The sequence below is a fragment of the Protopterus annectens genome, chromosome 9.part0, assembly GCF_019279795.1.
Source record: "Protopterus annectens isolate FY-2018-M chromosome 9.part0, PAN1.0, whole genome shotgun sequence".
Taxonomy (NCBI): Eukaryota; Metazoa; Chordata; order Ceratodontiformes; family Protopteridae; genus Protopterus; species Protopterus annectens.
Window position 1 is genome coordinate 1,596,663,773 of NC_056743.1, and position 26,904 is coordinate 1,596,690,676.

The 26,904-nt window shown below is 37.3% G+C and overlaps 1 long non-coding RNA gene across 2 annotated transcripts in view; it reads left to right on the plus strand.

The window, feature by feature from the left end:
• LOC122812204 overlaps window positions 1–14,196 on the plus strand; it is a 442,766-nt gene extending 428,570 nt beyond the window's left edge. The window contains exons 1-4 of one of the 2 annotated variants that reach the window (XR_006366366.1): window positions 3,424–3,435; window positions 7,136–7,140; window positions 11,958–12,130; window positions 13,041–14,196. This is a non-coding gene — a long non-coding RNA (uncharacterized LOC122812204). Of the gene's footprint in view, window positions 1–3,423; window positions 3,436–7,135; window positions 7,141–11,957; window positions 12,131–13,040 lie in introns of those variants that run through there. The other variant, XR_006366365.1, reaches the window with a different exon arrangement.
• Window positions 14,197–26,904: the final 12,708 nt, after the last annotated feature.

The following is a 26,904-nucleotide window of genomic DNA, read 5'->3' on the forward strand; positions in this document are numbered from 1 at the left end:
TGGTCATTTCCTTATGGATTATACCAAAATAGTGTTTGAAAGAAGAATGGCACATTTTTATTAAGAAAAAGAATGATACTTGTATTTGCAGTATTGGTCATGGTATCAGCTGTTGATTGTACTGCTTATTTTAATGTTATGATTTACTTATAAGGCAGTTCTGTTTGTTTTTTCCATTTAGTACTCAGTTAATAAATAAACACATTAGACAGACCCTTGTCTTCAGGCACAGTCAGAAACCAATATATATGGGAATTGGGAAAGCAATATGTGTACTAAAATTATAACATCAGTTTCAGGTACATGAGCTGACCAGTGGGAGCTTACATTAAGCAAAAGTAACAGTATAATTTACTTCTGTATACTGTTTTATCATTAAGCACTTGAATTCACATAGTCAAGACATTTATCTGTTAGTAATTCTCTCTACATAGCTCACCAAATTACTTCAAACATGAGGTAAACCTTCTGACTGGCAGAAGAACTCCATCAGATATATCATAAAACATCACACATGCTCCAAAAGGTATTTCACTGTAACTCATTTCTTTCAAGAATTCAGTAATCTTTTAGCTCTTCCTTACAGCACTCCCCAACCTGATTCTGCCTCACTTCTCCCTTACCTCCCCTTATCTCTTACCCTTTTATTTTAATCAAATCAACACTAATGAAGTTGAGAACATCCTTGCAAATATTTGTAAATATAGTCCCTCTGGCAAAGGATAATTTAGCCTCATTTCTCATTTTCCACTGCAGGGTACCAATAAGCATGCTCTAGATTTACATCTAGAACCTTAACTCCACATTAAATCAAATATCTCTACTCAAACAAACCAATCCTAACAAAACCCCCACACTTCTGGACAATCTCAATTCTGTATTCATTAGGAAAAATTCTTGAGAAAATCATTTATACCCAATTTCAAACTTAGTTGCAGTAATATCACCTCTTTTCAGAGAAGCTGTATTGATCTTGCACAGGATGGAGCACAAATGGCTCTTCTGTGGACCCTCACTGATGCAGTCCTTTGAAACATGGACAAGGACAAGCTCACTGACTCATACCTTTGACCTTGTTGACTCTTCCATTTTCCTGTCCTATTTGGAACACATAGCTTTCAGCCCCCAAGCTACTGACCTCACCATGAGTAGCTATAAAGTTAAAATAGGATCATCAGCTTCTACAGATAAACCACTTCAGACTGGGATCCTTCAAAGACTCTATCCTCGTACCAATATTTTCTCTATTTATAGAAATATCAATTGAACTTCACCAGCAATCATTATTATACAGTGATAACATGGTCATCTAGAGGTCTAGTCCCTATCACTATGACCTACAAAAGCAGATATAAGAAGACCTTCTAATTCTCAACTCATGGCTGTCTGAAAAAAATCCTGCTTAACACAAACAAAACTAAATCAATGATTTTGAGAACTGCCAGAAATTAGCTGAAAACCCTACCTCAGTTGACATTAGAGACCACAGCAATCTTCCCATAGAAGTCACCTTAGCTTTCAAATCACTAGATCAGGCCACAATCTTTCAGTTTTACATCAAGAAGACTAGATCTAAAATTGACCGCTTTCTACTCTGAGCACATAAGATCTCCTACTTTATCTCCCCAGCAGTTAAAGCTGTCATAGGTAAAGGAGTTCTAGTTGCTCATTTAGAGTATGGACTACCACTAATATTCACAGAAAAAAATGTTTAACCTTGGAAATATGTATTTTTTTTTCTTATTATATCTTCTTTCCTGACTTTTCTCACTTTATTTGATATATGTTGATACATTTGTAACTCAAACCAAGTTTGTTGTAGCTTAAATATTGTATTTAGATATACTTTAACTACTTTTTCATGCTGTCTTATACCTGTTGTATTAACAATCTTGATTGCTTGATGTTTTTGTACAACATGGGCTGGACCTAAAACTTGTCAGTTTTGATCAGTGTACTATACCAGCAGACAAACACAAAATAAATAAATCACAGTAGCTAATATTGTTATAAACAATGCATGTTTAATTACTGTAGCATGCACTGCACATTTATTTTGAAAAAGCTTTTTATAGTGTATGGCAGTTTGATATGTACGTTACTTGATGTATCCTTTGTTGACTGGGTTAGGCCATCTTTTCAGAGGAGACCCAAGGTGGCATTTATACCACTAGGGGAAATTTTGTCAGGGCACCACGGAGAAGGATGAAAGTAAGTCTGCTGAAGTGGTACAGATAAAACTGATATCAGGAGAGCTTGTAGATGAAGTTCTGTTAAAATAATTGAATGGGATGACCCAGATGTCAGGTCTGTTGTTTCATGGGGTGAGATGGCAGATAACTGTTTCAGAAGTGGTGAAGATGGTATCATGGAAAATAAATCAGGTGATGTGGCAGCAGAGAATGCAGCAGTTAAAAGTTATGCAGCAGTTTCAGAAAGTAAAAAAGGAAAGCAGCAACAAATTGAAAGGGTGTCTGGTTTTGTAGTAGCATATAATGCAGTAAATAAAACATATGCAGCAGTGACAACAGGCAAAAAAGGAGAGCAGCAATAAACTGTAAGTAAAACTGTTTTTTTATAAAATAGAGGAGACCAACTGAGAGAAGAACAAACAATGACATTGCAATAGGCAGATATTGTGCATTTGCAATTTGGTAATAGTTCTGGGTTTTAAAGCTCAAGACATTTTGTCTTTTATACATAAGTTCATAGGACAATACTAGGCTATTGGCCCGAAGGCCCTTATAAGCCTAGCCAAGAATTTAACCCATGTTCCCACAAAGTCAGCACCTGTTTTCCCTGTCCAGCGGGGACACATGTGAGATCCCAGGGGTATATTTTCTGTTTCCCATCCAGGTTCCTCTTAAAGAGGGCTAATAAGGTACTCTGCTTGACATGGAGAGGAAGTTTATTCCACAGATGGGGGAGCCATTGGGACACAAATCTATCCCATCAACAAGTTCTATTAATGTCACAGATGAGGTTGAGACCTTGTGTGCGGGTTGTGCGAGTGGAGTTTGACTTACTGATATGCAGCAACTGCATCAAAGCTGGGTCTGAGATGGCCTTGTATGCCAGACACAGGTCAGCTTTGAGCTGTCTGTAAGAAACTGTGTACAGGCACAGGGCTTTTAGCCTATCTGTATAGGATAGGTGTTTGAGATCCTAGATTTACCAGGTCAGGAACCTCTGTGGTCTCTTCAACTGCTGCATATGCTTGGCAAGGTACATGCCGAAGGGGGCATTGTATTCAATAATGGGTCTGATAAGGGAGGAGTACAGGATGTTATGACCTCCTTGTTCCTGGATGAAATACTCTTATTTATGAGGTGGGCCATGTAGAAAGCCTTCTGTACAATGGAGCAACATGGTGATCAAAAGTCATGTTGCTATCAACATGGGTGCCCAAGTCCCTCACGACTGACTGCATGCTTAGTACATTGTTATTAATGTGATAATTAGTGGGGACACCATTTTTCCAAAAGGAGATAATGATACATTTCTTTGCATTCAGTTTGAGGCCATGCTTCTGGCACCAGTCATTAGTTTGGTTAAGGCCCTCTTGGAGTATGTTCACATCACTAGGGGAATTTATGACAGTGCCCAGCGGGCAATCATCTGCAAACCTGGTCAGCCACAGAACACTGGTTTTGACTTGCACCTCAGAAAAGTATATCCCAAATAGTAGAGGCCCCAAGACCGATCCTTGGGGTATACTGCTTGTTATGGGTCTACTACTAGAGGTGGCTTCCCCTATTTTGACTGAGTGGGTTCTATCAGTGAGACAGTTAGCTACCCATCTGGTAACATATGGGTTGATGCCTAGCTGGGTGAGTTTATCTATTATGTCTGAGTGGGAAATAGTGTTGAAGGCTTTGGCTAGGTCAAGGTAGGTGGTGTGCACCGTCTTGCTCTCATCTATGGCTTTGGTGATTGTTTTGAAGGTGACCAAGTTTAACAGCCAAGATCTCCCTTTGACAAAACCAAACTGTGTGGGATCAAACATTTGGAGGTTGCCAAAGTCTTTGTTTATAAGGTCCATGATAATGCATTCCATGACCTTGCAGATCAGGCTAGTTAGGCTGATGGGCCTGTAATTGCCTGGGCTGGTGAATGTTCCACCTTTGTGCAGAGGGATGACAGTGACTGTCCTCCATTTTTCTGGGATGAAGCCAGTGCACAGGCTTTGACTTGAATAGGGTGCCTAGTGGTGCTGAGAGTTCTTGCCTGAGTTCATGAAGGGCACAGCCATCGATGTTGTCGGGTACCATGGAGGCTGTATTTTTTGCCTTTGAGAGGTCATTAATAACCTTCTCCCTGGTGATGAGGGGAAGGGGGCAGGTGCTGGAGATGTGCTGGTTTACTGATGGGGGGACAGGGTGTTGAAGTTTTCACTGAATTTGTCTGCCAGCAGGTTGGCTATATCTATTGCATTTGTGTATGTGTTAGTCTTGACCACCAATTCAGAGCAGATTTGTGAGTTACCTTTGAGAGTGCAGACATATGTGAAGAAGGCCTTGTGATTGTCCTTAGTGGATGTGGTCAGTTTGGATTCGAAGTTAGCCTTAGAGGATTTCACCAGTGACCTTATTTGCTTGTTTAGGCAAAGGAGAGATTGCTTTCAATTTGGCACCTGCTCCTTTTTGGTCCTGGACAGCATTTTTTTTCTTTTATTATAGAGTTTGTTTATTGCTGCTGTCCACCAGGCAGGTTTACTCTTCCTTGAGGCAGATGATTTGGTCCTTTCAGGTATTGCTAAGTCCATGCAGCTATATAGGTACTCATATAATTTTTTGGTGTAGCCTTGGACATTAGTGCTTGATTCAACCGAAGGGATGGTGTTTGTGGAGCTGCTTATACCTGCTCTCAGGAGGGTGTAGTCAGCTTTGGAAAAGTTTTTTGTTTGACCCTGGCAAGGGGGAGTCAGGGGAGATGGTGACTTTGAAAGTGATTGTTTTACAGTTGGATCTTACCAAGGAGGATGACACTGTAGGGATGCTACAGTGGTGACTCATGTTGGTTAGTACCAGGTCTAGGACATTTTCACCTCTTGTGGGGGTGTCGACCAGCTGATCCAATGCATTGGCACTGATGAAATTTTTGGGCATTCATGTTTGAGCTAGAACAGGTCTTCCACTCTATGGTTAGGTAATAAAAGTCATCCAGGATCCGGGTAGAAGGATGAATCTTGATGGATTCAAGTAAGTCCAGATAGGTGGAGTGGGCCTCTTGAGTCATGGTTGGGGGTCTGTAGCTAGCTATGATTTGAATAGGTGTTTTGTCAATAGTTAACTGCACCTGGAATGTCTCCTGTGCATTATACTGTTTGACCAGGCTGGAGGTGTGTATGTCTTTGATAAATACTGAATCTCCATCTCCTTTGGCTTTGTAGCCCTCAGTTGGGGTCTGAAAGTATGGTAGGACAAGTAACCTGGCAAGACTGGGGTGCTCTCTGCAGCTTTGAACCAGGTTTCAGTGACTGCACAGATGTCAGCATCTTTCAGGGTGAGGAATGCTTGCAATGAGTGCATTTTCATGTTAAGACTCCTAGCATTTAGCAGCATGTCCTTTAAATTTTGTTTAGAAGAATTTTTCATGTTGGTAATTTTGTCCTCATGACTTTGCCTAAAAAAGGCACTATGGAGGAGGCAAGAGCCTTTGCCAGAAGCCTGAAGCCCAGAGGAGACAGATGAAGGCCATCTCTGGCAAAGCATCGTGGTCTGTCAGTCCTGTCCTTCCAGGCTGTCAGGTATTGGATCCCCTTGGAACAACACCAGAAACTAAGCCAGTTGTTAAAGTCTGTCATTTTCTGTTTGTATTGAGGCATCATTCTGGGTGACGGTAGGAGGCTGCTTAAGGCTAGGGACATTGCTGCCTGGGACATATATTCAGCGAGCTCAATCATGTCTCTCTTCATATAGTCCAGAGAGTTATGTCTCAAGTCATTCACACCAATATGGACTATGACAGAGTCATAACAGTATACCTGTTGTTGAGAGACCTGAGTGCATGAGTGACATGGCGGATTCTAGCACCTGACAAGCAACTTACCGTGACTTTTCCCTTGTATAGCCTGATGAGGGGTACATCTGTGTGTCTCATGATAGAGTCTCCTATGACTAGAATGTTGGGTCTTTGGCTGGGCCTTAGAGGCTGTGAGAAACAGGCATGTGTACTATGTGTGGTGCTTGGTGTAGTGGGTTGTAATGTGCATGTGTGCTTTTGCCTCAGAAGTCTCTTTTGTGTAGGTATGTTTTTGTTGAGACGCTCCACATATGTAGGAATGTACTGTATAGGTGTTGGTGGTGTTAGAGGTGTGATGTTTGTGGTGTTTGTGCAGACAGCCTTCTCAATGCCAGGTGTACTGGCTTGTGATTGAGACAGCAAGGATTCTAGGTTCTTAATGTAATTGCATCTCTCGCATATTGTGTTCCTAGGTGGTAGAAGAAGAGGGTTGTCCATGTACATGAGGCAGTTGCTACACTGTAGAAAAGAACACACTGTGAACAAGCACCAACACTTCACTCAGCTCAATGAATAAATAAATATAAAAAGTTTGGATATTTTGGATTATCCCAAAAGAAAAGCACTTAATTTTATTTTGTTTTGGTATTAAAATGAATAAGAACAGCTTTTTATATTTATTTCTTCATCGAGCTGAGTGAAGTGTTGGTGCTTGTTCACAGTGTGTTCTTTTCTTCAGTTTTTCGTTTGTCAGTTTGTTTTCTACTTGGAGTTGCTACACTGTCTCAGGATGCCCATATCAACAAGTCTAGCAGGAGAAACCACAGGAAATTGTCCGTCCATGGTTGTCAAAATTTGTGGAAAAGAGATAAAGGATGGTAGAGGGGGTACTATCAGAATAGAATACCTATAGGTGTGAGTAGGGCTGGATAAAATCACAGTAGCTGCAAGGGAGGATGTCAGTTACACAGGAGTGCTGGTAAGGGAGTAAAATGCAACTGAGATACCTCACAATGGGTTAAAACAGCGCAACGGCAGTGTGCAACAAGCAAACAAGTGCAACACCCTGCAAACACAGGGTATAAATACCAGAAAAGATGGAAGGATCTAGAGCGCGAATTACTACCCAATTCCGCTAGCCCCTGCTCTTTCAACCAATCACTCATGCTAGAGAAGGTCAGCCACCCTGTTACTCTCACTAACAGTGAAGACAAGACACAAGCAGCAGAAGATAGCTGCCAGAAACACAGGAATCTCAACAATCCAAACAACCAGGCCTGGATAACAGCAGGCCTCTTATCCATACTATTCTACCTGACTAGGACACAGAAACCTCACAAAAAATGCACAGAAAAGCACAGATAGAGCACTCACAAACAGAAAATACAGTTCTCAGTATGAAAAAGCAGTTTACAGTTAAGTAATTTAATAAAAATGCAATTACAGTAATGGAACGCTATCTAGCAATGAAAATACAGTTAAAACAGTACAAAAATGCAATGAAACAGTAAAAAAAGCTTTATAACAGTGCAACATGTAATAGATTAACTGTATAGCACAGCTATAAGTGTTAAGAAGTACAATTAAATGATATAAATGTAAGAAAAAACTTATTCTGCCCTTGGAGTCTTAGGGAATTTCTGTTTTGTCACAGTGATGAATCACAACTCCTCAGCCTGGTAAAAACAAACACAACACCCTGCAGACACAGAGATTAAATACCAGAAAAGATGGAAAAATCTAGAAGCTCGAATTACTTCCCAATTCTCAAGCCCTGCTCTTTCAAACCATCACTCATGCTGCCAGAAACACAGGAAACTCAACAAGCAAAACAACTAGGCCTGGATGACAGCAGACCTCTAGCCAGACTACGCTATCAGACTAGAACACAGAAACCTCACAAAAATGTGCAGAAAAGCACAGATAGAGCACATATTGGATTATAGACTTTTTATGACTTAAAATTTGAAACTGAGGGAATGATGATGACATTTCTGGAAGTGTTTCACAAAAAGAAGGACATTTATTAGTAGAACAATTATTTTTTTTCTGGTAATAAATATTAAAAAATGTTACTTTGCAATTTAGAACTGATGAACTGGAAGAAGAAGTTAAAAAAGTTGAATGCAGCAGGGTCTGTGTGAAACTGCTGATATATTGTAAAAGAGATGAGAGAAAGTTATGAAATGGAGGGTGGAGGATGGAAGCTGTTTTGAAATGTGCAATAAAAGTGTTATTTTTGTGGCTGGTCATAAAGGACATTAAGATACGCTGGCCAGCCTTGATCATGTTTCTTTTGTGGTGACTTCTCACATTTTCATTAATGATTGTGACATGGGAGAAAGGGCACATATAAGAAGGTGTGTGCCTGAATGCAGGTTGTGTATAAAAAGATACAATTCTGTATGGCTTGTCAAAAACAAACCATAAATAATGAATAAAAAGGGGAAAGGGAAGAAAACGTACAAGAAAAAGGATGACAAGAGGCTGGCTGAAAGGATGAACTAGGTGAAGAAGTAATTGTGGCAGTATTAAAATATGGAGGGGAAATTAGGAGAGAGACAGAGAGCATGCAAGAAGCGAGATCAGGAGAAGGGATTTATACTAATAATTTTTAAAGTTCTAACCTTTGAAGAATCTGATTCTGATGCTCAGAGTTTTTTTGTACATAAACCCAGGAAAAATATTCATTTAGGAAAAAGGTAAAAATAAGAAAGCAAAAATTTAAATATATTTCCCATAATCTTAAAAAGAAGGAAAAAGCAATAATTTTAGAATACTTTCAGTAAATGTGAATATTACTGCTCACATTTACTTTCAGTAAATGTGAACAGTAATATTAACACTATAAGAAGGATAGGGACACTGGAATGGTGTGCTAAATGTGATGTGAATGTTATTCTATCAGAGGATATAAGATTCCTTACAAGTGAAGAAAGACTGCAAATGGAAGAATGTGAGGTGGAAATATAAAGTGGAACTTAGGAAGTGGGTGTTGCTCTGGAGTAGCTGTGTTGCGCAAAAAAAATGCAAAATTACTAGATGTAACAGTGGTAAGACTGAGAAGGGTAACTGTTGTGGATGTGAGGGGGAGAGGACATGTTTAGAGAATTATAGTGTTATATGCTTATATAACTAACAAGGAAAGGCAGAATCTCTTTTAAACTATAAGTTAACATGAAAATTATAACTGTAGGGGACTTTAATTGTGATTTAAGGGGAATATGTAAAGAGAAAGATGTCAAAGAAATACAGAAAGTAATAAAATGTGGCAAATTAGCTATGTGGAACAAATGTCAATGGACTTATAGAAGGGGTGCTCTTTGATCTGAAATTGATTATTATGTATTATTGGAAGGCCTGGGGTTATCAGATGATGATACGGTTGTGACGGGTTTTTCAGTCCATCTAGTAACATGGATGGAGGTGATGGAAGAAAGGGAGTATATAAAAATAGGAAAGGAAATAAAAAAAATTAATGAAAAATTATGGGATGAAATTGGAAAATGGGAAGTATTGCAGTTATGGAAGCATCATATAACCATGGAAGAATTCTATAAAAACGGGTCTGAATGGAGTACTGAATTTAAAAAGAATCATAAAAAGTATTTTTGAATGTCTGAATGATGTAAGAAAGGAAGATAAAGTGATGTATGGGAAATGTATAGTGATGTATTAGAGAATTTAGAGAATAACACACGAGTATTATGATATGGAAAAAGAAATATATAAAAAGTGAGAAAAAATTAAGTATTACTGTATAGGCAAAGATATTATTTACAAGGGAGAAGGGAGGAGGTATCTGCATGTTGGTAAAACAGTAAAGGAGGACATTAGTATAATGAGGAAAATGAAAAATGTAAAAGGAGAGGTAAAAAGAACATTCAGCAAATTCTGACCATTGTAGCACTGCATGTGGAAACTATTTATAAGAGTAAAAAGAAGGAAAATATGAGAGAATGGGAAGTAAAAAAAAATCCTCAACAAGTTAAGGAAGATTTTCAAAATAAATTATTATTTGTGAACTGGCTAAAGTACTTAGGAAAGTAAATGTTTTTGCAGTATCAGTCCCAGATGGTATAGGATATGGAAGTTACAAGAAATGAATATACTGGCAAATACAGTATTTTGTAAATGTACTGAATAAATGGTTGAAAGAATGGTTTGTTTATGAAGAGTTATGTAGTGGGATATTAACATTTATATGGAAGAAAGATGAAAAGAATGAAATAAAAAATTGGAGACCCATCACAGTAAATGACGTAGATTCTAAAAGTTTTATGAGAATAATCCAGAGACTAATGGAAGGAAGGACGAAGGATATTATGGAAGAAAGCATATATGGCATAAAAGGGAAGGGATGCCAGGAATTGTTACTAGTTGTGAGAGAAATTGTAGATGATATTATAAGTAAAAGGGAGGATGTGAAACTTATGGTAGATGATGGCAAGGCATTTGATGCAAGAGCTCGTGATGCTTTGTGGGATGTTATGGAGAAGTATGGAATGAGCAATAAAATTAGGAGTGTATATGTCAGCATATCAAAATAATAAAGAGAAAGTGTTAATGAATGGCTGACTGAGTAAAGAAATATGAATGAAGTATGGTATAAGACAAGGATGTCCCATGAGTGGAATATTGTTTGCATTAGTAATGAATGTGATAAAGAATGAAGTAGCTTATAAAATGAAAGATGATTGATATTTGCAAAAAGAGGTCGTGACTCTAGTACTTTTGGCATATGCAGAGAAAGAACAAAATATGGATGAATGTAGTGTTGGTTTGCCTGAATGGATATCTAAAGGTAATGGAAATTACCTTGAATAAAGGTTAAAGTAAGGGTTTGGCTGATGTGGTGACAATTGAGGGGGGGGTGTATTTTTCAATGAATCGAGCGGGTTTGCTGGTCGTAAAATTTGTGAAAAATTACGTAGTTGTGATACACTGGGAGGGTTTGATAAAAGAAATAAAAAAATGTCTTCTGTAGAGGACATATAAATTAGCATTCAGGAAAAAAGGTTTATCTGGTGAATTCTATATTAATGGGAAAATAGCATATATGTCACATGTTTATATGATCCCAGAAAAATATGAAAGGGAAATTGTGCAATTTGTGTTTTCTTTTATATGCGGTTCAAGATTAAACCCGGCAAAATGAGTTGTGTTTTATATGAGTAAAGATGAAGAGGGGTTGAGGTTACTAAATCCAGATGTTTATTCTGCTTCTTCAGAATTTGTCTAGAGCATTAACGTGCGTAAAGGAAGAGAATGAGAAACTAATAGTGAGAATGTTTAAATATAAGTACAAAAAGGTCTGGGAGATGAAAATAAGAGTAAGAAAAAAAGAATATGTAAATGAAGAAATTAAAAACTATCAAGAAAAAGTTCTACCCTGGAAAATAAAAAAACGATATAGAGGAAAGAGGAGAATGTGCTATAATTATGTGATGAAACAATATTATTATGTAAATCCATGGACAACTTTACCATAAGATGTGATTAACACCATTAAAGTAAAGAAATAGTGGTGTACTAAGATAGAAAAAAAAAGAAATTTGAAAGAGTGTGTTTATTTTGTGGGGAGGAGTTAAAACTCTGAAAAAGTTGTATGTAGAAAACTTTTTTGAGAATATTAATGACAAATAATATAGAGATGAGCATGATTACATATGGATATTATAAGGACAAAAAAGAATATGTGAGAAGGAAAGATAAGAATTTATTTTATGTAATACGGGTTATTTGGAATGAAATACTGAATGAAGTGTTGTTTAGCATGAAAAAAGATTTTGGCAGATATATTGAGAAAGGTTGGATTATGGTTGTGGAAGGAGTGGGTGGTTCAATTGTGGAAGAATAACAATGACAGTGTTATAAGAAAAATGATGAACAGTAAAATCATAGAAATGTGTGTATATATGTGCTTATAAATAATGTTTTTTTTATGTTGTGTTAAACAAAGGACCCTTACTTTTTTTCAAAATATGTCCTAGGATCTTCTACCTCCATCTGAACTATCACCAACTCTAGCTGATGGAACCTCAGTTTAAGGTCTCATCCAAAGGACGACATACTCGGGAGTGGAGTACCACCCTTATGTTGGACTGTATCATCAGCAATCCATCTATCTGGTGTGGGAATAGAACCCCAATATTCTGCAACAAGGGTGAGTGTGTTATGACACTGACACCGCTATGTCAACAGCAGATCAGCAGATCTGCTGTTTGCCAAAAGATTTTTTGACACACATTGGAAGAAGAGAAAATTTTTTTTTACCTGCAAAGCAAATACTTTTCTTCCTCTAAGGTTTGTCAGTCTAAGCTTCAGAGGTGATTATAGTATTTAGCTCTGGGCTATTCTGTTTGCCATGTGTACATAAGCTGTCAATTCAATAACCTGCTCATAAGAAGAACACATTGCAAAAATGATGTATTATCAGAATGTCCCATAATGTTTCAGAATACTAAGGGCATCCTGTATTATTTATTGGGTTACTTTCATAATATAGTGCATCAGTAAACAGTACTTAGGGGATAACTCCTCCACTTCATCCATCTATTAAAAAATAAGAAGTGTTGGGGAAGCTCCACCCCAAAGTTTGAGAAAAAAAGTAATTAAAAATGAATTAGAGAATAGGTGTAGTGTTCCTGAAGCATACAATAAAATGTATAAGTTGTGCTTAATCTTTGCATTCATGGTTCTGTACTAGTTGTATACAAGATGGATTGGTACAACTGTCCTCATGTTTGCCTTTGACTGGAGGTAGTAGCTCAGTGTTGTGGGGGCAGGGAAGCTGCAACAGAATGATCAGTTGTGATACCTCCCAAGATAATCAATCATAATTTAAAAATGCTTATTACAGCATTGGAAAGTCACTGAAAAACAGAAGTGTGTATACATCCCTTTATTGCTTTTAGTTCATGTATTTGGCTAATAAATCAAAAGTCAGAGACTTGATACTGCAAGTCCTGGATCTCAAAAAAATCAACTGTGATCATCTGCAAATAATAGCAAAGTGTAAAACTTTCTGTTACACATTAAAAGTTTTACTTTTTTTTTTTTTTTTTTTTTTGCAGGAAGGCAAGCACCACCCCCGTGCACTAACGCTGATGATGATCTACTTCACCAAAGAGAGAATCCTCTCCTTGATATACCATTTTCAGAATCAGTACATATTTCCCTCATCACTTTTAAGCTTTCCCAAGTCGAGGACAGCACTTACAGTCACTGAACATACTAAGAGAAGCCATATATTATCTGCATTGATTATAATACCATTCTTTTACAAATAACAATTGTTTGGTGAAAACAAAAACTTTCCTACCATATCATTTCTTTCACTCTTACAGTTATGCATTTATTAATCTTCTCACTCATTTGCTGTTGGTGTTCACAACAGTGAGACCTAATATGAGTAACTCCCTTTATACAGGTGTAAACCTGCATACCTGCTTGAGTGACTTGTCCAGTCACGTTACCAAAAACAACGTTACGATATTAAGTGTGGAGAAATAAACAAAGATCTAAAAGTAAAAAAGAAACTTTTATTTGAATGAAAATACGGACTCTTTATTGCACACATCCCAAAATGTTAAGTGCTTTCATCTCTCAACATCAATGGAAATTCTTTAGAGGACTTGAATGTTGTAAAATCAGAGTTTAAATAGGACATACTCATAACATGAAGTGTAAGTTCACTTACAAACTCTGCAACCTGATGAAATCTATCAATGCAGATACATTTTTGTGATGCAACAAAATAAAATCTAAGTGTCATATGTTTTGCCCCTTCAAAGTGAAAAATAAGACAGGTGCAGGCAGAGAAGAGTGTGCTTTTCAGTTTAAGACAAAACTTGTATTCATTCAAGGAACATTATGTTTTATTTTGTATAATGTCAGTATTAATGCATTTAAACTATTTGTACATAACAGTATGACCAAAGTACCATGAATGATTTGTAGCTGTATAAAACATGAGGTAGCATAGTGCAGTATCTTAGCAAAGAGCACTGTAAAACTAATTGCTTTCATGAATGTGATTCAGTCAGCACATCTGGCTTTTTGTTGCTCGTGAATTTCTATAAATAATGCATACTTTATCCACAGTAATGTATGCACTATTCATGACTGTCACAGGAGAACAAAGTGGAGTGTTACAACTTTAAGACAGCTGCCCAAAGGAACAGGAATCCCAAAGCATTCTGGTAATTAAAACATATTTCACCAATTGTATGCTTTGCTGTCTGGATTCTGTTAGCACTGGAAGTACAAAACGTGTAACTCTTCTATCTGCTCTCAGTAATGGTTCAGCAGTCTTATTTCTTTAAAAGGGATAATTATGTGCTGATTACAGTTTTCTTGACAGAAATGAAGGTCTGTGAAATAGGCAATATATACACTGTGTTATAGTTCTTAGGTCAGGGAGGCAAAAATGCATTTGTCTCGCTCCCTGGCAACTGGACCACCCCACAATTAATTACTGGCATGTTTCTGCATTATTTGCCTAATTGTTTAGTTTGCAACAAAATCATCACCATTTCATTTTAAAAACCAACAAATTATTGTACATCTTTATCATAAAATCTGTTGGTGTCTACATGTTTCACTTTACATTAATTCCAAACTGGAGTGACAAGTGTAGTGCTATGTAAATTTGTGAAAAGGAACTGTTCATTATCTCAGCTGTTTTAAATCAGCGCATCACACATATTCTGTAATTTGTATTTAGGGCACATCTGCCTATGTGTCCTATTTCAATATTTTCACATTGCAGTCAAGGCCAAAAGGACACAGCAGTGCTCAAAAGCAAAACTAATGGCATACTTAGGAACGAACAGCAAAATAAAACTTGCTGCATTTATTCTGCAGTTTGGATGTTTTGTACTTAGGAAAGAAGAAATGTTTCCCTTGAAAGATGAATATTTACATTGCACTCCTACATGTATTTGATCAGAGAAGTTATTTAATTAACCTATTCAGTGTCCTTCAATAGTTGTTTACCAGACATCCTAATAATTCCATTTATTCTTCAACATTCTGTTTGCCACAAGATGCAGAAAGCACATCCCCTAAACAAAAAACATGAAACAAGCTACTGCTTTCCATATGGCTGCATTTTTATTTGTGTTTTCCCATTCTTTGTTCATATGTGAACTTTAGAAAGGTATGTTATAAATACAGCAAACATGGCATTGTTTTAAAACAATGACTTTGTCCTGAGGTAGAAACAGCACTTTGAATATTTGCTATGCCAGCATTTTTGGGTGCTGCAAACCTTCCAGCAAAATTATGAAATTATAATGCAACACTACTCAGGCTATTATGAACTGACAAGGTTGCTTTATGCCACCATCTCTTATGCCAGAGAGATGAAATCCAGTAATTACATCAATATTTTCAGGTATAATTTTTGTTCAGTACTTTGATTTCATTATAATTTTTAGTATGATATACTACTGTCATTTATGTACTAAAGTTCCAATAATAAATTGAAGTGATTGCAGTGAAAAAGCCTGTAAGGTGAAACCTGGATCTGCTGTTCAGTAAAAAGCCTTTTTTGTTGGAGATGGTGGTAGGTCTTGTTTTGTGTTTATATCTGTCTACATGAGTATATAATGAATAATTGTCAATGAGAATGTACAAAACAAAAAGCACTGAAAATGTAATCCGCAATTACATTTATTGTTACCTCAAGTAATCTAATTAAAGTATCCGTGAATATAAACCAAAAAGTTACACTTGAAATCACCAAAAAATGAAGAAAAAACAGCTTTGACCCCACCCCCCCAGAAATTAAATAAACTAACTCCATAGATTTTTATTGTGTTTCATTTGAGTTTTTGGAATTTCATACATATGGTGTCGACCATATGAAGTTCGAACTTCCGAAAACCCGATCATTATTTATTTATTTTATTTATTTATTTGCTTTTGTTGACCGGGAAAGTCCACTGGGCTGAAATGAGCCCATTTTCAGTGGAGGCCCGGGGAGAAAAGCTCCGTAACATAATACAAGATAGAAGAAGTTAGTTAAACAAGTTTCCAAAAATGATAAACATTTTGTAAAATATATACAATCAGAAGAAATACTTAGAACTTAGTTTAGTTATGTTGCTAGAGGTTATGAAATCAACACTGTTTCTTGTCAAGATATCCAATGTATAAAGTGTGTAACATAGAAGACAGATAAGCTATACATGTATACATTTATTTAGTACAATTTTTGATAGACTATGCAGATTGGCTTACATAGTATGCATAAACAAGTATATGTAACTACACTGTTTTTCATATAACATTGTTAGGCAAAGTAAGGTGTTAGAAAGTTTTTAAGGGCAACACTTAAGAGGGGAAAAATATGAGTATAGAGCTAGAAGGGTCATTAATGAAATCAGGTTAATGAGGAACTGGAGATAGTACATGGGCAGACCCATTTAGAGGAAAGATGTTGATATAGAGACTTTTTGACTAAGGAGGCACTATTAATGTTTCAGAGAAGTGGTGGAAGAGTGTTCTAGAGTTTGGCTGCAGTGAAAGAGTAGAGATACTGACCTACAGGGAGTTTTGGTCTATTTACTTGCATAAGAGATTGATTTTCAGATCTGAGATGCTTGTTTGGCTGATAGAGAGTTAGAAGGGAGGTGATGGCTGGGCATTCTAGAGGTTTGTGTACAATTTTGTGTGCTGTAGATAGTTGATTGTATGTAAGGTATTGTGAGAGTTCAAGCCAGTTCAAGGATTGTAAAGAATGGCAGTGATGGGAAGAGGATTTTGCAGAGGTCACAAAGTGAGCAATTTTGTTAAAAGAAGTGCCCATCTTAGTCTTTAGGCAGGAATGGATGTTTGTTAGAATGGGGGCACCATAGAGGAGAGAGGGTAGGAGAAAGGTTTAGGCTAGTGTTTTTCTAACAGAGTAGTTTAAGAAGTGTTTATGTCTGTAAAGGGTACCAAGCTTTTGGTGTGTTTTTTGATATTGTTGTGGATGTGTTGGTCGAATGTTAAGTTATCATCTACAATAATTCCGAGCAACTTGGTATGGGGGACTATGTCTATGGTAATTTTGTTGGATGAATAGATGGTAAAGTTTGATTTATTAAGAGTGATTTTTTTTGGGTGTAAAGATCAAGAGTTTGGGTTTATTGGGGTTAAGGGCAAGATGGTTGTTTGTCATCCAAAGTTCAGTAGTAGAGAAAGCATTTTGGGTCATGGTAAGAAATTCTGTTTCTGAGGTGCCGGAGCAGATAATAGTAGAATCATCTGCATATTGTACTACTGATCTGTGTGTGATAGCAGAATGGATGTCATTTATGAAAAGACTGAAAAGAAGTGGTCCCAGGATTGATCCTTGGGGTACTCCTGTGGTGGTATTGAGAAAATGTGAAAGGGAGTGAAGTCATTTGGTAGACTGTTGTCTGTTAGTACGATAGTTGGTGAACCAGTCAAGAGCAGAAGTGGACATGCCTAGGTGTGAGAGCTTAGAAAGAAGGAGAGAATGGGAGATGGTGTCAAAGGCCTTAGATAGATCAAGGAAGAGTGCAGAAATGAGTTTGCCATCATTATGGTTGAGGTTGACAGTATTCAAGGAGGATAGGACAGCAGTTATGGTGCTGTGTTCAGGTCGAAAGCCATGCTGGGTGGTGGAAAGGAGTTGGTTTTGGAGTAGATAATTCATAAGTTGAGTTTGGATTCATTTTTTCATTATTTTGGAGATGGGGAATAGTATGGCAATAGGGCAGAAATTTGAGATTTCTGTGTTGTTGCCACCTTTATGTAAGGGAATTAGGTATGCTTTTTTCCAGAGGGAGGGTATGTAGGATTCTTTGATAGATCTGTTTATGAGAATACGGATGGGGTAGCTGACAGATCTAGCTGACATTTGTAGGTACTCAGGAGGTAGGTTGTCTTGAGCGGTACTACCAGGTTTGAGTTTTAGTAAGAGCTAAACGAACGTCCAAAAACTAAGAACAAACAAGCACTGATTCGCAACCAAAGAGAAGGTATTCCACCAGATTTATTTTAGAACAAGGCACGGCTCGAGTAAAACAAGTAAAAAAACATAAAGTGTAAAGCGCTTTTCTTCCGGATGATATCCGGACTTCTTCAGACAAACCAGATGAGGAATGAGTTGTGGGGTTGTTGTTATGATTAGTTTGAGGAAAGGTGGCAACCAGTTTGGATATAGTCTCTATAAAGTAGGAATTGAAGAGTGAAGCAAGTTCGGCAGGGGTTTTGTCAGGATTTGGGCAGGGGTTGTTTTTGGTGCCAGGATTTAGTAGAGCAGAGACTGAGTTCCAGAATCATTGTTTGACATAAACCTATATATATATATATATATATATATATATATATATATATATATATATATATATATATATACAGATTATAGGTGTAGAACACTCAGTAAAGAATGGATAAAAGTGTAATAAAGGAGTTCCTTCATCATCTAGAGGTTTATAGGTTCATAGTTCCTCCTAATGTTGATCCAGAGGACCATTAGTAGCCTAGCCACAATACTTCATTCTATAGGTACTCATTGACATGACTACTTTCTACCTAGTTTTGACCCCTTTCAATGAGAGCTTGAAGGGCCAGAGCTTGGGTGTATTTACAATTACCCATTCATTCATTGTGAAAGTTATCATGACAAGTTCTATAGCATTATAGTACATTTTTAACTTAAAGAGGATCAGGGAGCTACTTTGCTTTACATCCTAAGGAAGTTGATTCCATAAAAGAGAGATTTTGTGGGATATATATCTATCTCATCAGCAGGCCCTATTTTTGTTTTGGTGGAAGTTAAGATCTCTTGATCTTGTGTTATTAGTTTTGTAGATATTGTCCTTATGCAAAATTGGGCCCTGACCGATTTTAAAATTGGGCACCCATGCACCTACTACATAGGTGACACCCCCTTGAAAGTTGTCTCAGTCATTAGAGACCTGGAGATAGAAATTATCCACAAATGTGGCACCATGTGAGATGGGGTCATTGAAGTGAGGAGGGCACTTAAATGTCATCAGGTCATCAATTAACTAGATTAGGTTTACCTTAGAGTAGTCTTTAAAAACGAAAGGGTTTTGTGGTAAGTCAGGTTTTACCCTCATTGTTAGGTTGTTACAGTATCATTATTACCTAGTAATTAGTGACATGTTTTGTAAGATCATTAGTGATATGTTTAGTAGGTTCAGCAGTCATATGTTTTGTAAGTTCATTAATGACATTTTGTAAGTTAAGCAGTGATATGTTTTGTAAGTTCCTTAGTGATATGTTTTGTAAGCTCGTCAGTCATATGTTTTGTAAGTTCATTAGAAATATCTTTTATAAGGTCATTAGTGATGTTTTATAAGTTCATTAATGGCATGTTTTGTAAGTTAAGCAGTGATATGTTTTGTAAGTTCCTTAGTGATATGTTTTGTAAGCTCGTCAGTCATATGTTTTATAAGTTCATTAGTGATATGTTTTGTAAGCTCGTCAGTCATATGTTTTGTAAGTTCATTAGAAATATCTTTTATAAGGTCATTAGTGATATGTTTTATAAGTTCATTAATGGCATGTTTTGTAAGTTAAGCAGTGATATGTTTTGTAAGTTCCTTAGTGATATGTTTTGTAAGCTCGTCAGTCATATGTTTTATAAGTTCATTAGTGATATGTTTTGTAAGTTAAGCAGTAATATGTTTTGTAAGTTCCTTAGTGATATGTTTTGTAAGTTAAGCAGTAATATGTTTTGTAAGTTCCTTAGTGATATGTTTTGTAAGTTAAGCAGTAATATGTTTTGTGTTCCTTAGTGATATGTTTTGTAAGCTCATCAGTCATATGTTTTATAAGTTCATTAGTGATATGTTTTGTAAGTTAAGCGGTAATATGTTTTGTAAGTTCCTTAGTGATATGTTTTGTAAGTTAAGCAGTAATATGTTTTGTAAGTTCCTTAGTGATATGTTTTGTAAGCTCATCAGTCATATGTTTTGTAAGTTCAACAGAGATAGATAGGAGTAGAGCTTACCAGCTGATTTCTGTAGCTCAAACAAAATGGGTTCTTGTTGATGGACTTGGAATATAAGACATGATAAATGAGGGGGGATCTGGTCTTTTTTAAAGTACCAGGGACAAGTAAAAGCTGAATATTCACTAGGGTGTGAGACATACTATAATAATGCTCACTTGTGAGGGAGTTCTAGTAAAGATAAATTGTAATGATGATATATTCTTAGAATGTATCATTCTCACACTGGTTAATATAGATTTGCTTTTGTGCTGATTTAAGATGTTTAAAAGTAGCACTGTTTAATTCTAAGCCAACATAAGTAAGTCCCTAGGCATTGGCACTACGCCAGGGATTGGGAAAGTGTTCATTCTACATCACCAGCTTTTGCCCTCAAGAGTGTTGGCTAAAATGGTTAAAGAGAGACAGGATGAAAGGAAAAAGGTATATATACCGCCTTGCTAGTTTCCATGACCACCAGACCATGAGAATTTCACAAAGTGTTTAAACTACTGCTGTCATGAGTTATAACAGGTCTGAGCAGCAGAAGCAGATATGTTGATTGGCTGATATTAATGTACAGCCCATCTAAAGGAGGGAATGTGCATGAAAGAAGACACCTAGTAACTGTAGGATCCAATGGCTAACCCATCACTACCCAAGCTTCTGCATTGTTTACTTGAAAGGAGTTGTTCCAAATGAAGGGCCAAATTTGAAAATCGGAATGATGAATATTGCCTGTAAAGAAAATCTCCACCTGACTGAATTACAGCAGTGATTGGGAGCATAAACTTGTAAAATAATGGACCATAAAAATAGCAGAGATGAGTACTCACTTTAAGTAAGCCCACAATGAAATAGCACACATAATCAAACAAATCATAACTCATAGCAAAAGGCTACTTACTTCAGGGGACATACATCCAAACCCAGGACCATCCCACACCATACTTCCTAACAGGCAGAAATCTGACCTACTAATTATTAACCTAAATATTAGGAGTATCTCCAATAAACTCCCTGATTTTCATGCGCTCATAACCCAATACTCCCCAGAGTTGCTGGCCATAACTGAAACCTGGTTGAAACCCAGTATCCAAAATGAAGAGATTCTCCCTCCGGGATATAACATCCTAAGATTAGATAGAACAGGGAGGAAGGGAGGTGGCATTGCAATTCTTTTTAAAAATGCATTCAACCTCCTACCTTTACAAACCTCCCTACCAAAACTTCATAACGCCGAAATCCTAGGTTCAGTACTGGCTATAAACAATACAAAAAACATTAACATTTTCTGTAGCTACATCCCTCCATGAAATAATGCCCCCACAATTGAGGAAACCTTTCAGTTGGCTAGGGATAACCTCTCACAAGAAACCATCTTGCTAGGTGACCTAAATACTGACTGGTTAGCCTGTAATGCAAAAAAAACTACCAACCACATCAACCTATTCGTTTTTTCTCACCTTATCAAAGAACCTACTAGAGTAGACAAAAAATCCCACAAACAATCTATTCTTGACTGGACACTAGTGAATTACCCCATACAAAATTATAAAGCAGGTTGTCTACCAGATGGCCTTAGTGACCACCACCCTACCTTTCTCCTAAGAAAATGTAGCAACAACCCCAAACCCATAGTATATAGACAAGTCAGAGACACCCGCAAACTAAACACACAGGAACTAAACATTATACTAAAAATAATTGACTGGCAATCATTACTACCTCTAGGACTAGATCAGGCAGTAGATTACTTTAACAGTACATTTACCAGTGCTCTCAAAACTGTTGCTCCCATCAGAAAAATTAGAGCTAAAGCAAACTATGTGCCATGGCTGACTAGGGATACTAGAGCCCTGCTAAAGTCTAGGGACAAAGCCTAGAAACAATGGAAAAAGGAAAACTCTATCCAAACCAGGCAAGCCATCCAACAACTCAGGAATCAGGCCAAAAAGCAAACAATTCTTGACAAACAAAATTACTTCCTAGGCAAGCAAAACAAATACACAAAAGACCCCCAAAATTTTGGCAAGCCATAAACTCCCTACTAAAACCAGGCAAAACAACAACTCCCACTCCCACCTCCACCAATAATAATAATGACATTGCCTCCCAATTCAATCATCACTTTATAGACTCTATCCAGTCCTTATCCACACAATTACAAAGAAACAATCCCTGAACCACCACTACCAATAGTCCAAATAACCTGCCCTCTCTTATTCTCTCACCAGTCCCCATCGCCACAATCAAAAAACTACACCTAAGACTTAAACCTACAACCCTAGCAGCTGATAATCTACCTGCCAGCTTCCTAAAAATGGCAGCAGATTCCATATCCTACCCTGTTTCAATCCTGATTAACCAATCTATCCAGGAAGCACATGTCCCGCTACTCTGGAAGATCTCTTATGTCATTCCCCTCCCCAAAGGCAGCAATTCCTATGACTTCTCTAGCTATCGCCCCATAGCCATCCTGTCCCCCTTATCTAAACTACTTGAGAAGTGTATGCACTCCCAAGTACTGCAATTCCTGAACACAAATAACCTTCTCTCTCCCACTCAACATGGCTTTCGCCCACACCATAGCACTACCACTGCTCTCCTCTCCTTTACTAATCTGATGAACCAATACAGAAATGAGAACAATTATGTATCTGCAATTTTTTTAGACCTGTCCAAAGCTTTTGATATGGTCTCACACCCAATACTACTAGAATCTCTGGCCTCCCTCTCCTTTGCACCAACTACTATTGCCTGATTCAAAACTACTTGTCAAATAGACAACAATCTGTCCAATGGCAAGGTAAGCTATCTCCCCAACTCTCTACTACCATAGGTGTACCACAGGGCTCAATCTTGGGCCCACTTCTTTTCTCTATTTTTACAAACAATGTGCACACTTCCGCCCTGCATGCCTCACTTATACAGTATGCAGATGACTCAACACTTATCTGCTCAGCCTCATCTCTTACCACCTTACAAAAACTCACCCAAAAAACTTTTACCTCTGTTGAAAGTTGGATAACCAACATCCAACTACTACTAAACCCCAGTAAGACTAAACTGCTCCTGTTCACGCCTAATAAATGTAAACCCTCCCCCCTCTCCTTCTCCATTAATTCTAAAAGTGGCACTGTCATCTCTCCAACTTCCCATACTAAACTTTTCAGTGTAGAAATAGACAAAAATCTCTTCTTTGATATACATATAGCTCAAACCATTAAAAAGGTAAACAAAAAAATGGCAACTCTCTATAAGCATAAAAAAATTTCTTACTGATAAGGCACGGATTTCTCTGCCCAAACTCACCTACTATCTACCCTTATGTATGCAGCTCCATTTCTGACACACACTAGAAAAACTGACTTTGATAAACTTGAGTCATGCTACAATAAAATTGCAAAGTTTGCAAATAATTCCACTTTTAGAACACATCACTGTCAGGCACTAAAAGACTTGCAATGGTTAGAACTCCCACAATTACTCAGCTACCATCCACTTGTCATTGCTTTCAATATCCTGAAATACCCCAATAAAACTCCTGCACTAACTCAACTACTCTCTTACTACTCTACCAATCGTCCCCTATGCTCGGCCAACAAAGCTCTTCTCACTATCTCTTCAGCTAATAATACTGCTGGGAAAGCCCCTTTCTCTCACACCACTGCTAAAACCTGGAACAATCTCCCCTCCTCCATTACGTCTACTACAAACCCCAAACAGTTTACAAACTTCCTTAAAACACATCTCACTAAGAATTGGATATGCCCTTGTATTACTTTAATATCTGTTTCTCCCTTACACGCCTGGCTGTCTTACTACTCCTACCTGCTTGACAGCCACAGGTAGTAAGCATAAAACCTCAGTCTTGATTCCTTTTAATGTCTGTCTTTATAAAAAATGGTCTTTTTGATGTCTGGCATCTCATTATGCTGAAGAACTATTTTTTTTATATAGCCATGTTACTTTAATGTTTTTCTGCAAAACTGTCTTACATATTTGTATATTGCAAAACTGTATTATGTATTTATCTACTTCATTTGTGGAGCTTTTCTCCCCAGGCCTCCGCTGTAAATGGACCTTGTCCAGTCGGACTAATCCCGGTTAACAAATGTAAAATAAATAAATAAATAAGTAAGCTTTAATGCTTCAGAGAATATTGGTTATTATAGCAATAACCCATGCCTGGGAGTGGGTAATGCTAAATTTACCCACGGTTGGCGTGGTTTGGTCCCGAGGGCGAAGCCTGAGGGACCAAACAAAGCCAACCGTGGGTAAATTTAGCATTACCCACATCCATAAGTGGGTTATTGCTATTATACCATGACATTATTTAAGAAAAGAAACTATTACTTTTCTTAAATAATGGCTTAGTATAATGCCTGTTTACTGCCCTTCCGCAGATGTCTGGCATCCGCGGCAGTTCTGATGTACTGCGCGCCTGCGCAGTACATCAGAGCTGTGGGCAAAAGCAATGGAGAAAGCAAGATCTCCGTTGCTTTTTTTTTAGTGTTTCGCTATGTTAAATGAGTTTAACATAGCGAGACAGTTTTAAAATAAGCAATGGACATCTCCGTTGCTTATTTTAAAACTGTCTCGCTATGTTAAACTCATTTAACATAGTGAAACACTAAAATAAAAGCAACAGAAATCTTGCTTTCTCCGTTGCTTTTTTTAAAACACTGTCTCGCTATGTTAAATGGGTTTAACATAGCGAGACAGCTTTAAAATAAGCAACGGAGATCTCCGTTGCTTATTTTAAAGCTGTCTCGCTATGTTAAACCCATTTAACATAGCGAGACAGTGTTTTAAAAAACCGAGTTATACTAATGGAAAAAAGTCCGGGCGACCGGACCTTTTTCCATTAGTATAACTCGATTTACAACGGGCACGCTGGCCAATCAGTGTGCACGTTTTGGGGGGGTCATGGTATAATATAACAATAACCCATGGCTGGATGTGGGTAATGCTGGATTTACACAAGGTTGTATGGTTTGTCCATGGAGGCGAAGTTCGATTGAGCAAACAAAGCCAACCTTTGGTAAATCTAGCATTGCCCACACCCAGCCGTGGGTTATTGCTATTAAACAATGGCATTATTTAAGAAAGAAATTACTTAGTTTTTTTTAAATAATGTCTTTGAATAAAGGTGCCACAGTGTTCTTCTGTTTTGTTTCCTGTTTGAGCTCCTTTGTTGATGTGCTGCTCATGTGTATGGAACTTCAGTTCCCACATTTACGCAGTACATCAGTGCTTTGGAAAGCAAGCAATGGAGATAGGAAGATCTCCATTGCCTTTTTTTTTTTTTTAAAGAAAAAAAGCTGTAAACTCTGGGCAGTTTAGAGGTACAATAGATGAGGAAAATACAAGGAAAATCAGGTATGTTTCTTTAGTTTTGCAGAATGTACCTGATTTTTGTTGTATTTTCTCTGCTTTTGTAAGTACCTCTCCACCTCTTATTTTAAGATATGTGGACTAAATAAAAGGGGGGGGGGGGCAGGAAATGTTGCTCTTATAAACTTAGAATTTTTGAGAAAGATTTGCATTGAATGAAGGAAAGAAAGTCTGAAACTGAAATGCATGTCATTATTTAATGACTTCATTCCTCAATGATTTGTCAGAAAACCACAATTTTTATGAGGAATAAAGTCAGTAAATAATGACAGGCATTTCAGTTTCAGACTTTCTTTCCTTCAGATGCCACAGTGGTATGGCGGTAGGGTTGTTACCTCACAGCAAGAGGTTCTCCCGTTCGATTCTCAGCGTGGCTTGGGAGTGCCTTCTGTGTGGAGTCTGCATGTCTTCCCCATGGTTGGGTAGCGTTCGAAAGACATGCATGCATAAATGGGCGTGCCTTTATGGGTTGGGCATCGAGCTGGCACCTCAGCATTTTGTAAAAATCTACTGCCAATCATTAGCGGACTGGAGTTCCGCTGTGGCGAACCCTTACCGGGAAAAAGCCAAAAAGACAAACAACAACTTTCTTTCCTTCAGAATAATGCATGTCTACCACATAGCAACACAAAAAAAAGTCAGGTCACTCAATGATTCTATAGTGGCCAGACTTTTACTGTTGGTATATTCTCGATTTACAAGGGGGACGCTGGTTGGACTGACCAATCAGCATGCTTGTTTTTGAATGTCAATGGCCAGTCATTGTATAATGTGTCATACCCTAATGCTTAGATGCATTGTAAAGCTCAAAGCAACAAATTAGTGCCTTTCTTTTCCTAGGTGTGCACTTATATAGCAACTGCCACTCTCGAGTGTCTTAATAGACTTAAAAACTACATGCTGTGGCTTATTTTTCTGTTACTGATGATTTAATTATGTTTAGCAAAATGTCAAAAATAAGTTGTTTTTACAGATGTATTAATTGTGTTAAGAGCAGTAGTTGCCTTCAAGTATTTTGTGAAAATTATCATAGGAAGTTCTGTAGCATTACATTGCATTTTTAAAGTATGTGTTATTATAATCACATTTTTCCAGTATGTAGAACTTATTTTGTGTTTTTCATTATTTTAAATGTGTGGTTGTTTACTAGATTTTTCCTGATTTCTGATTACAAAGATGCTTATCCTGATTCTTCCCAATCTCTTTTTGGCCATTTGGGTTACGTTTTGTTTTTTCTGTATGTGTATTTCTTTTTTGCCATTCAGGTTGTTTTCTTCTTCTGTGTGAGTATTCTTTTATTGTCCCTTCAGGTTGTGTTTGCTTCTTCTCTGCTTGTTTTTGAGGTGTGCAGATAGTGCTGTGGTAATCTTAAAATATCTACAGCTGAAGATGAACTTTGATGTTATGGTACAGCTGAATATAAATGAAGAAATTATTTCAATGAGTTTTTCTTTCTTTTTTTGTCATTTGATCTGTATTGTTGATTTTTTTGCTTTTCTTAAAGCTGTTGTGTGTGGTGATGTGATGTACAGTTTTGTGGGGTTTTTTTGCCATTCTTCCTA